General features: G+C 42.5%; 1 long non-coding RNA gene across 1 annotated transcript; it reads right to left on the reverse strand.

Annotated features, from left to right (window-relative positions):
• Positions 1–1,630: 1,630 nt before the first annotated feature.
• Positions 1,631–10,210, reverse strand: LOC147345864 (uncharacterized). The gene is made up of 3 exons (XR_015153699.1): positions 9,973–10,210; positions 7,445–7,576; positions 1,631–2,623 (listed from the first exon to the last, which is right to left on the reverse strand). It is a non-coding gene; the product is annotated as an uncharacterized LOC147345864 (long non-coding RNA).
• Positions 10,211–10,669: the final 459 nt, after the last annotated feature.

Consider the following 10,669-nt stretch of genomic DNA (forward strand, 5'->3'; position numbering starts at 1 on the left):
TTCAGTCGTGTCCGACTCTGTGTGACCCCATGGACGGCAGCCCACCAGGCTCCCCCATCCCTGGGATTCTCCAGGCAACAATACTGGAGTGGGTTGCCATTTCCTTCTCCAATGCATGAAAGTGAAAAGTGAAAGTGAAGTTGCTCAGTCGTGTCCGACTCTTAGCGACTCCATGGACTGCAGCCTACCAGGCTCCTCCATCCAAGGGGTTTTCCAGGCAAGAGTACTGGAGTGGGGTGCCATTGCCTTCTCTGTTCTCCGTCTTAGTAGGCGTTAAATTAAACTATACTGTGCACACGGACTGGGAGAATATTGTTAAAATGTCCTTACTACCCGAAGCAATATACAGATTTAATGCAATCTCTACTAAAACACCATTGGTATTTCTCACAGAACTGGTATAAATACTTCTAAAATTTGCATGGGAACACAAAAGATCCTGAATAGCCAGTGCAGTTTTAAGGAAGAATAAAGTTGGAGGTGTCACGCTCCCTAATTTCAGACTGTAGGTTGAATATCTTTTCATGTACCTTTGGCCACTGAATGTATCTTAAAAGTCTAGTTGAGAGACTTCTCTGGCAGTCCAGTGCTTGGGACTTGGCCTTCCAATTCAGGGCATGCAAATTTAATCACTGGTCAGGGGGCTAGGATCCCACTTGTCTCAAGCCAAAAAATCCAAACCATAAAGCAGACACAATATTGTAACAAATTTAATAAAGTCTTTTTTGAAAAAAATGTTAAAAAGTAGAGACATTTTAAAATTCTGGCTTAGATATTTCTTTTTAGTTACTTAAGAAAAATCTTCACTTTCTTTTTATTTTTTCTCTACCATTTCCTTCCCTTTTTTTCCTCTGATGTTCCTTTGAGATATCTCCAAAAGTAGATGTCAAGTAGGGGTACATTTGAACTTCAATTTTCTCATTATTACCCTTTGTCTCTGTCTACAAAGTATCAACACATACAGAGGTCAGACAAGACTAGATATTACTATTTAATGAGAATATAAGTATCAAAGAATCCTCACAAAGACTAATTATTGTTTTTATAAGTAAAAGAGTTCATTTTCAGCCAGCAAATGTATTTTAATACTGGGGCTCTTTTTGAGAAAAAATAGCACCTTTGATTTATACTTGTATAAACCAGTATCAAGGTTATATGAATATAATTTTAGGCTTATAACTCATGCAATTCTGTCTCATTTTAGACTTGTGTTTATAGTAAGGGTAATTCTAAATTAAACCTATAGTGCCTGAAACTATATGCACTTAGGCTATTTAATAAAAATAAAATCACTTGATATATATCCTCTTTTTTCACATCTCAATTTTTGGCTTTTCTAGGTGTCTCCACTTGACTTCTTGGGTATCTCAAAAGTAAAGAATCCAGCTGCAATTCAGGAGACCTGGGTTCGAGCCCTGGGTCAGGAAGATCCCCTGGAGAATGGCATGGGAACCCACTCCGTATTCTTGCCTGGAAAATCCCATGGGCAGAGGAGCCTAGTGGGGTCACAAAGAGTTGGACATGACTGAGAGACGAATACACACACACACCACTTGTAATGCGAAGAAGCTTCCCAGCAGAATTCATCATCAACAGCATGTCATTTGGTTTTCTCTGTTTAATACCCATGTGTCCACAAATCCCTGGCAGTTTATTAGGCTCTGAGGATGGTGTTGAGGCTGAAGTGGCAAATAAAGGATGATCCGGGGATTTGCAGTGTGTGTATCACAGTTTCTCAAAAACCCTACCTAAACTTAAAATTGGGTTAAAGATTGAAATAAATCCTGGCATGAGTGAAATGATACAGTACATCATAGGAGATCTTACTGAACCATTTAATCTAAGGGTGTGCTTCAACTAGCAAAGCCCTGCAGTTGATGACAGTAATTTGTGATACAATAAATCTGAAATGAAAGGAGTTTTTTTTTAATTAAAAAAAAATAGGTACACAAAACATTACCTTTCCAAACCCAGTGCTTCATGAAGGATCTGTTTTATTTAAAGACACTAAATATATCTTGGTTATGCTTAAGGTACATAAAGTTTCCAAAGATGGTGTGGGAACGCTTAAAGTGGCAATGTGATGGGAAGAAATAGATTTAGGACAGAAATTTTTACGGCAATAGAATGTACTATAGTTGGAGAAATAAACCTAGACAATCTATTAAAAAACAGAGACATCTCTTTGTTGACGGAGGTCCATACAGCCAAAGCTTTGTTTTTTCCAGTAGTCATGTATGGATGTGAGAGTTGGACAATAAAGAAAGCTGAACGCTGAAGAATTGATGCTTTTGAACTGTGCTATTGGAGAAGACTCTTGAGAGTCCCTTGGCGTGCAAGGAGATCCAACCAGTCCATCCAAAAGGAAATCAACCCTGACTGTTTATTGGAAGGGCTGATGTTGAAGCTGAAGTTCGAATACTTTGGCCACCTGATGGGAAGAGCCGACTCTTTGGAAAAGATCCTTGTCTACTAAGTGATCTCGCTGCTTTTTAATTTTAAAAATGTGGGGAATCTCAAATTGATTAAAATTTCACTTATTCTTCATGAAAAAATGACTTCTCTTTCAATTCCAGATGAAAATCAAAGGATATTAGCCAGTTCCAGGTAAATGTTGTCTCTTCTGTCATAAAAAAGCACATAGACATGGTAGGTGAAATTAAAGGGTGAAATGAAGTGTTTTAGCAAACACAAACACTTTGATAATATTCCTGGTATTTCTGCCTTCTTACAAATAGATCAAGTGTTATATTAGCAATTTTTAGCCAAGTTTTAGCCTTGCAGAACATTAAGTGACTTTGTTGGTCTACATTAGAAACTACCTACTGTATGTGAGTGAGTGAAAGTCGCTCAATTGTGTCTGACTCTTTGCAACCCAGTGTTCTGGAATTCTCTAGGCCAGAATACTGGAGTGGGTAGCCTTTCCCTTCTCCTGGGGATCTTCCCAACCCAGGGATCGAACCCAGGTCTCCCACATTGCAGGCAGATTCTTTACCAGCTGAGCCACAAGGGAAGCTACTGTATAAAAATTACAAAATAAAATATGCTATCAAATTGAGGCATGGTAGAAAATAGTTCTGCTATATTGAGAGTTTTAAAATGTTCTGTTGAAACTTTCCAGGTAACGCTAGTGGTAAAGAACCAACCTGCTAATGCAGGAGACATAAGAGGTGTGGATTCGATCCCTGGGTTGGGAAGATCCCCTGGAGGAGGGCATGACAACCCATTCCAGTATTCTTGCCTGGAGAATCCCATGGACAGAGGAGCCTGGTGGGCTACAGTCCATAGGGTCACAGAGAGTTGGACACGTTCAAAACAACCTACCATGCACACACACAAACCTACCATGCACACACACAAGGTGAAATAATGCAGAGTCTATGGGGCTTTTGTTTTCGTCTTTCAAACATTTTCTCCCGATTGCCCTGAGCAAATCATAAAGGGTTCATATTTATCTTTACCTTGTCTGGAAAAGGTCAGTTTTCATTCCAATCCCTAAGAAAGGCAATGCCAAAGAATGCTCAAACTACCGCACAATTGCAAGCATCTCACACACTAGCAAAGTAATGCTCCAAATTCTCCAAGCCAGGCTTCAACAATATGTGAACTGTGAACTTCCAGATGTTCAAGCTGGTTTTAGAAAAGGCAGAGGAACCAGAGATCAAATTGCCAACATCCGCTGGATCACTGAGAAAGCAAGAGAGTTTCAGAAAAACATCTATTTCTGCTTTATTGACTATGCCAAAGCCTTTGACTGTGTGGATCACAATAAACTGTGGAAAATTCTGAAAGAGATGGGAATACCAGACCACCCGACCTGCCTCCTGAGACATCTGTATGCAGGTCAGGAAGCAACAGTTAGAACTGGATATGGAACAATAGACTGGTTCCAAATAGGAAAAGGAGTACATCAAGGCTGTATATTGTCACCCTGCTTATTTAACTTACATGCAGAGTACATCATGAGAAACGCTGGGCTGGATGAAGAACAACCTGGAATCAAGATTTCAGGGAGAAATATCAATAACCTCAGATATGCAGATGACACCACCCTTATGGCAGAAAGGGAAGAAGAACTAAAGAGCCTCTTGTTGAAAGTGAAAGAGGAGAGTGAAAAGTTGGATTAAAGCTCAATATTCAGAAAACAAAGATCATGGCATCTGGTCCCATCAGTTCAGTTCAGTCGCTCAGTCGTGTCCGACTCTTTGTGACCCCATGAATTGCAGCACACCAGGCCTCCCTGTCCATCACCAACTCCCGGAGTTCACTCAGACTCACATCCATTGAGTCAGTGATGCCATCCAGCCATCTCATCCTCTGTCGTCCCCTTCTCCTCCTGCCCCAGATCCCTCCCAGCATCAGAGTCTTTTCCAATGAGTCAACTCTTCGCATGAGGTGGCCAAAGTACTGGAGTTTCAGCTTTAGCATCAGTCCTTCCAAAGAAATCCCAGGGCTGATTTCCTTCAGAATTGACTGGTTGGATCTCCTTGCAGTTCAAGGCACTCTCAAGAGTCTTCTCCAACACCACAGTTCAAAGGCATCAATTCTTTGGTGCTCAGCCTTCTTCACAGTCCAACTCTCACATCCATACATGACTACAGGAAAAACCATAGCCTTGACTAGACAGACCTTTGTTGGCAAAGTGATGTCTCTGCCTTTGAATATGCTATCTAGGTTGGTCATAACTTTCCTTCCAAGGAGTAAGCGTCTTTTAATTTCATGGCTGCAGTCACCATCTGCAGTGATTTTGGAGCCCCCCAAAATAAAGTCTGACACTGTTTCCCCATCTATTTCCCATGAAGTGATGGGACCGGATGCCATGATCTTCATTTTCTGAATGTTGAGCTTTAAGCCAACTTTTTCACTCTCCACTTTCACTTTCATCAAGAGGCTTTTTAAGTTCCTCTTCACTTTCTGCCATAAGGGTGGTGTCATCTGCATATCTGAGGTTATTGTATTTCTCCCGGCAATCTTGATTCCAGTTTGTGCTTCTTCCAGTCCAGCGTTTCCCATGATGTACTCTGCATAGAAGTTAAATAAGCAGGGTGACAATATACAGCCTTGATGTACTCCTTTTCCTATTTGGAACCAGTCTGTTGTTCCATGTCCAGTTTTAGCTGTTGCTTCCTGACCTGCATACAGATTTCTCAAGAGGCAGGTCAGGTGGTCTGGTATTCCCATCTCTTTCAGAATCTTCCACAGTTTATTGTGATCTACACAGTCAAAGGCTTTGGCTTAGTCAATAAAGCAGAAATAGGTGTTTGTCTGGAACTCTCTTGCTTTTTCCATGATCCTGCAGATGTTGGCAATTTGATCTCTGGTTCCTCTGCCTTTTCTAAAACCAGCTTGAACACCAGGAAGTTCACGGTTCACATATTGCTGAAACCTGGCTTGGAGAATTTGGAGCATTACTTTACTAGCGTGTGAGATGAGTGCAATTGTGCGGTAGTTTGAGCATTCTTTGGCATTACCTTTCTTTGGGATTGGAATGAAAACTGAACTTTTCCCAGTCCTGTGGCCACTGCTGAGTTTTCCAAATTTGCTGGCATATTGAGTGCAGCACTTTCACAGCATCATCTTTCAGGATTTGGAATAGCTCCACTGGAATTCCATCACCTCCACTAGCTTTGTTCATAGTGACACTTTCTAAGGCCCACTTGACTTCACATTCCAGGATGTCTGGCTCTAGGTGAGTGATCACACCATCGTGATTATCTGGGTCGTGAAGATCTTTTTTGTAGAGTTCTTCTGTGTATTCTTGCCATCTCTTCTTAATATCCTCTGCTTCTGTTAGGTCCATACCATTTCTGTCCTTTATCAAGCCCATCTTTGCATGAAATGTTCCCTTGGTATCTCTAATTTTCTTGAAGAGATCTCTAGTCTTTCCCATTCTGTTGTTTTCCTCTATTTCTTTGCATTGATTGCTTGAGGAAGGCTTTCTTATCTCTTCTTGCTATTCTTTGAAACTCTGCATTCAGATGCTTATATCTTTCCTTTTCTCCTTTGCTTTTCACTTCTCTTCTTTTCACAGCTATTTGTAAGGCCTCCTCAGACAGCCAATTTGCTTTTGTGCATTTCTTTTCCATGGGGATGGTCTTGATCCCTGTCTCCTGTACAATGTCATGAACCTCATTCCATAGCTCATCAGGCACTCTATCTATCAGATCTAGGCCCTTAAATCTATTTCTCACTTCCACTGTATAATCATAAGGGATTTGATTTAGGTCATACCTGAATGGTCTAGTGGTTTTCCCTACTTTCTTCAATTTAAGTCTGAATTTGGTAATAAGGAGTTCATGATCTGAGTCACAGTCAGCTCCTGGTCTTGGTTTTGCTTACTGTATAGAGCTTCTCCATTTTTGGCTGCAAAGAATATAATCAATCTGATTTTGGTGTTGACCATCTGGTGATGTCCACATATAGAGTCTTCTCTTGTGTTGTTGGAAGAGGGTGTTTGCTATGACCAGTGCATTTTCTTGGCAAAACTCTATTAGTCTTTGCCCTGCTTCATTCCGTATTCCAAGGCCAAATTTACCTGTTACTCCAGGTGTTTCTTGACTTCCTACTTTTGCATCCTGTCCCCTATAATGAAAAGGACATCTTTTTGGGTGTTAGTTCTAAAAGGTCTTGTATGTCTTCATAGAACCATTCAACTTCAGCTTCTTCAGCGTTACTGGTTGGGGCATAGACTTGGATTATTGTGATATTGAATGGTTTGCCTTGGAAACGAATAGAGATCATTATGTTGCTTTTGAGACTGCATCCAAGTACTGCATTTCGGACTCTTTTGTTGACCATGATGGCTACTTCATTTCTTCTAAGGGATTCCTGCCCGCAGTAGTAGATATAATGGTTATCTGAGTTAAATTCACCCATTCCAGTCCATTTGAGTTCGCTGATTCCTAGAATGTCGACATTCACTCTTGCCATCTCTTATTTGACCACTTCCAATTTGCCTTGATTCATGGACCTGACATTCCAGGTTCCTATGCAATATTACTCTTTACAGCATTGGACCTTGCTTCTATCACCAGTCACATCCACAGCTGGGTATTCTTTTTGCTTTGGCTCCATCCCTTCATTCTTTCTGGAGTTATTTCTCCACTGATCTCCAGTAGCATATTTGGCACCTACTGACCTGGGGAGTTTCCCTTTCAGTATCCTATCATTTTGCCTTTTCATAGTGTTCATGGGGTTCTCAAGGCAAGAATACCGAAGTGGTTTGCCATTCCCTTCTCCAGTGGACCACATTCTGTCAGATCTCTCCACCATGACCCGCCCATCTTGGGTTGCCCCACGGGCATGGCTTAGTTTCATTGAGTTAGACAAGGCTGTGGTCCTAGTGTGATTAGATTGACTAGTTTCTTGTGAATGTATGGTTTCAGTGTGTCTGCCTTCTGATGCCCTCTTGCAACACCTACCGTATTACTTGGGTTTCTCTTACCTTGGGCGTGGGGTATCTCTTCACAGCTGCTCCAGCAAAGCACAGCTGCTGCTCCTTACCTTGGACGAGGGGTATCTCCTCACCGCCACCCTTCCTGACCTTCAACGTGGGATAGCTCCTCTAGGTCCTCCACTTCATGGCAAATAGATGGGGAAACAGTGGAAACAGTGGAAGGCTTTATTTTTTGGTTTCCAAAATCACTGCAGATGGTGATTACAGCCATGAAATTAAAAGACATTTACTACTTGGAGGAAAAGTTATGACCAACCTAGACAGCATATTAAAAAGCAGAGACATTACTTTGCCAACAAAGGTCCGTCTAGTCAAGGCTATGGTTTTTCCAGTAGTCATGTATGGATGTGAGAGTTGGACTATAAAGAAAGCTGAGCACCGGAGAATTGATGCTTTTGAACTGTGGTGTTGGAGAAGACTCTTGAGAGCCCCTTGGACTGCAAGGATATCAAACCAGTCTGTCCTAAAGGAAATCAGTCCTGAATGTTCATTGGAAGGACTGATGTTGAAGCTGAAACTCCAATAGTTGGCTACCTGATGAGAAGAGCTGACTCATTTGAAAATACCCTGATGCTGGGAAAGATTGAGGGGAGGAGGAGAAGGGGACGACAGAGGATGAGATGGTTGGATGGCATCACTGACTCAATGGATATGAGTTTGAGTAAACTCCGGAGTTGGTGACGGATAGGTGCTGAGAGCTGGCATATTGCATATTGAGTGCATATTGCATATTGAGTGCATATTGCATATTGCATATTGAGTGCAGCACCTTCACAGCATAATCTTTCAGGATCTGGAATAGCTCAAGTGGAAGTCTATCACTGCCAGGAGCCAGCGTGAGGAACTCCGCCCGTGGCAAAGGTCATGAGGAAGGAGGCTCGGCATACGCAAACGCAGGATCAAGCCTCAGGAGTCCCCCTGGAAATTCTCGAGCATCTACCCCCAAAACCAGAGTTTGCCTACTTTCTGCTTTGTGCTTTCACCTACACCTCTGACTTTACGGGGGCTGTCCCCCACCACCTCTCTCTGAAAAAAGAATTAACTTACAGCTCCAGTTAATAATTCCTGGATGTGACAGTGTTTCAACCTACAAACTCCTTTGGAAGTCCTCTAGCCTGCCTGAATAGGTTTTTCCGGCCACATGTGATTGTTCAGAGCCTCCCAACTGTGAGAGGCATGAGATGTTCTAAACTGTCTGAATACAGATTCCTTTGAGCAGTTAAAAGATTGATTAGAAATTGTATTGGTGAAGGGTTTTTCACTTGTTGGGCCAATGTTTGCTGCTAAGTTTCCATATCCCTTACCTGCTGTGTCCCTGGCAGTGTATTGATTAATATAATTGGTGTAAGTAGTAGCTTTAATGTTTGTAACCTGGGACCCTTAAGTTAATTCTTTTTCTTGTTATAGCCCACCACACCTTTGCTCTGTAGGAATGCAGCTTTGTCCAATGCTTTTTTGGAGGCTGGCACCTGACTTTAGAATAATCACCTTTAGAGAAAAATAAGTTTCTTAAAATGTTAACAGGCCTCCTGGCCAGAAGATGATGTAAATCACCTGAACTTTTGCATATGATAAGTTTGAAAGCCTGGCTTCGATTAGGACCAGGAACTGCTGTCCTTGCATGACTCCACCCCTTCCCCCATTATCCTCTATGCACAACTTAAGGTATAAAACTACTTTGGAAAATAAAGTACGCCCCTTTTTTGTTCACCGAAATTTGGTCTCCTCATGTCGTTCTTTCTTTCACCTTCTGTCTGAATTTTTCCTCTGAGGCGGGGAAGCTCATCAAGCCTACTAATTTTACCTGGGCTTCTAAGATCTGACCAGGGAGGCCTTAGTGTCTTCTCTTCTTCGGGAGAACGGGAGGACACCTGTGGCCTTCGTAGGTGACGTAAATTCCCTGCTTTGGAATTTTATTCAGCCTCTTTTCTTCACTGAATTTTCCTACTGAGCTATCCTTATTTCAGGTTCTTTTCTCCACTGAATTTCCTCACTGAGCTATCCTCATTCTATTACTCTTTATATCTTTGATAAATATTTAAATAAATAGGTCGCCTATACCGTCTCTCCTTTGAATACCCTGGATCAGCCGGGGCTGGACCCCGGCAGATAGGGAGGCCTGGTGTGCTGCAGTCCATGGGCTCACAAAGAGTAGGACACGACTGAGTGACTGAACTGAACTGTCTTTGAAAATGTTCTTTTTTTAGTCCAACATTTAGACATTGCATCTCTGGGACCTTTTGTGTTTTTGCTCTGAGTTTCCCATCTGTCTCTGACTGTGGATGGTACAGCATCTGTAGAAGCATGGACCTTGTGGATTCTGGGAAGATGGAAGTTTAAAAATATTCCTAATGCCCTTCTTTCTCAACTACTCACTAATGATGACCTTTTTCAAGTCCAGTCGGAGCTGGCACTATCAGAAGTGGTGGCTCAACCAAAGTGAGTGAGGCTCAAGCTCTGCAGGGACCAGACATCCCTGTTTTGGTGTTAACAAATTGAACTTGGGGTCCACTCACCTACCGCACAGCAAAGTCAAACTTCTGACATTGGAGTCATGAAGAAAGTGTTGCAAGAAGCAGGAGCTCCTTCCAGGGCCCAAGAGTGGGCTCTTGTCTAACACCTGGAAATGAATTGTGGGAGGGGACACATGAGGTGACAGAGCTAGAGATTTTATTAAGAAAGGGGGGCCTGGGAAGGGAGCAGCAGGGTGAGGGAACCCAGGACTGCACTGCCTCGTGGCTTGCAGCCTGGGTTCTATAGTGATGGGATTAGTTTCCAGGTTGTCTCTGGCCAATCACTCTGATGAAGGGTCCTTCCTGCTGGTGCCCACCTGCGTTGCTTAGTCAAAGTGGATGCCAGCAAGGAGGATCCGGGGAGGTTGGTAGGACACGTGGTATCTCCTTTCAACCTTTCCCAAATGCTCCAGTTGGTTGTGACTTGTTAGTTCCGTGTTCCTTACCAGGACGCCCTGTTGTAAGGTAACTCATGCAAATCATGACTACGTTGCCTGGCCAGGTTGGGCATTTCCAGTCAATGTTTCCCTTAGCAAAATTACAGTGTTTATTGCAGGGCCAAGTAAGGGAATGAGCAGCTGGTGCTCAAAAGGCCTAAACACCCTGGTGGCTTTCAGGGGAGGGTTTTACAGGTAATATTTGGGGTGGGGGTTGCAGCTCATGAAGTTTGTTCTGATCAGTTGGTGGTGAGCTAACTGAT

The sequence above is a fragment of the Bos grunniens genome, chromosome 24, assembly GCF_055505025.1.
Source record: "Bos grunniens cultivar Pamir isolate PY7600 chromosome 24, Bosgru_T2T1.0, whole genome shotgun sequence".
Taxonomy (NCBI): domain Eukaryota; kingdom Metazoa; phylum Chordata; class Mammalia; order Artiodactyla; family Bovidae; genus Bos; species Bos grunniens.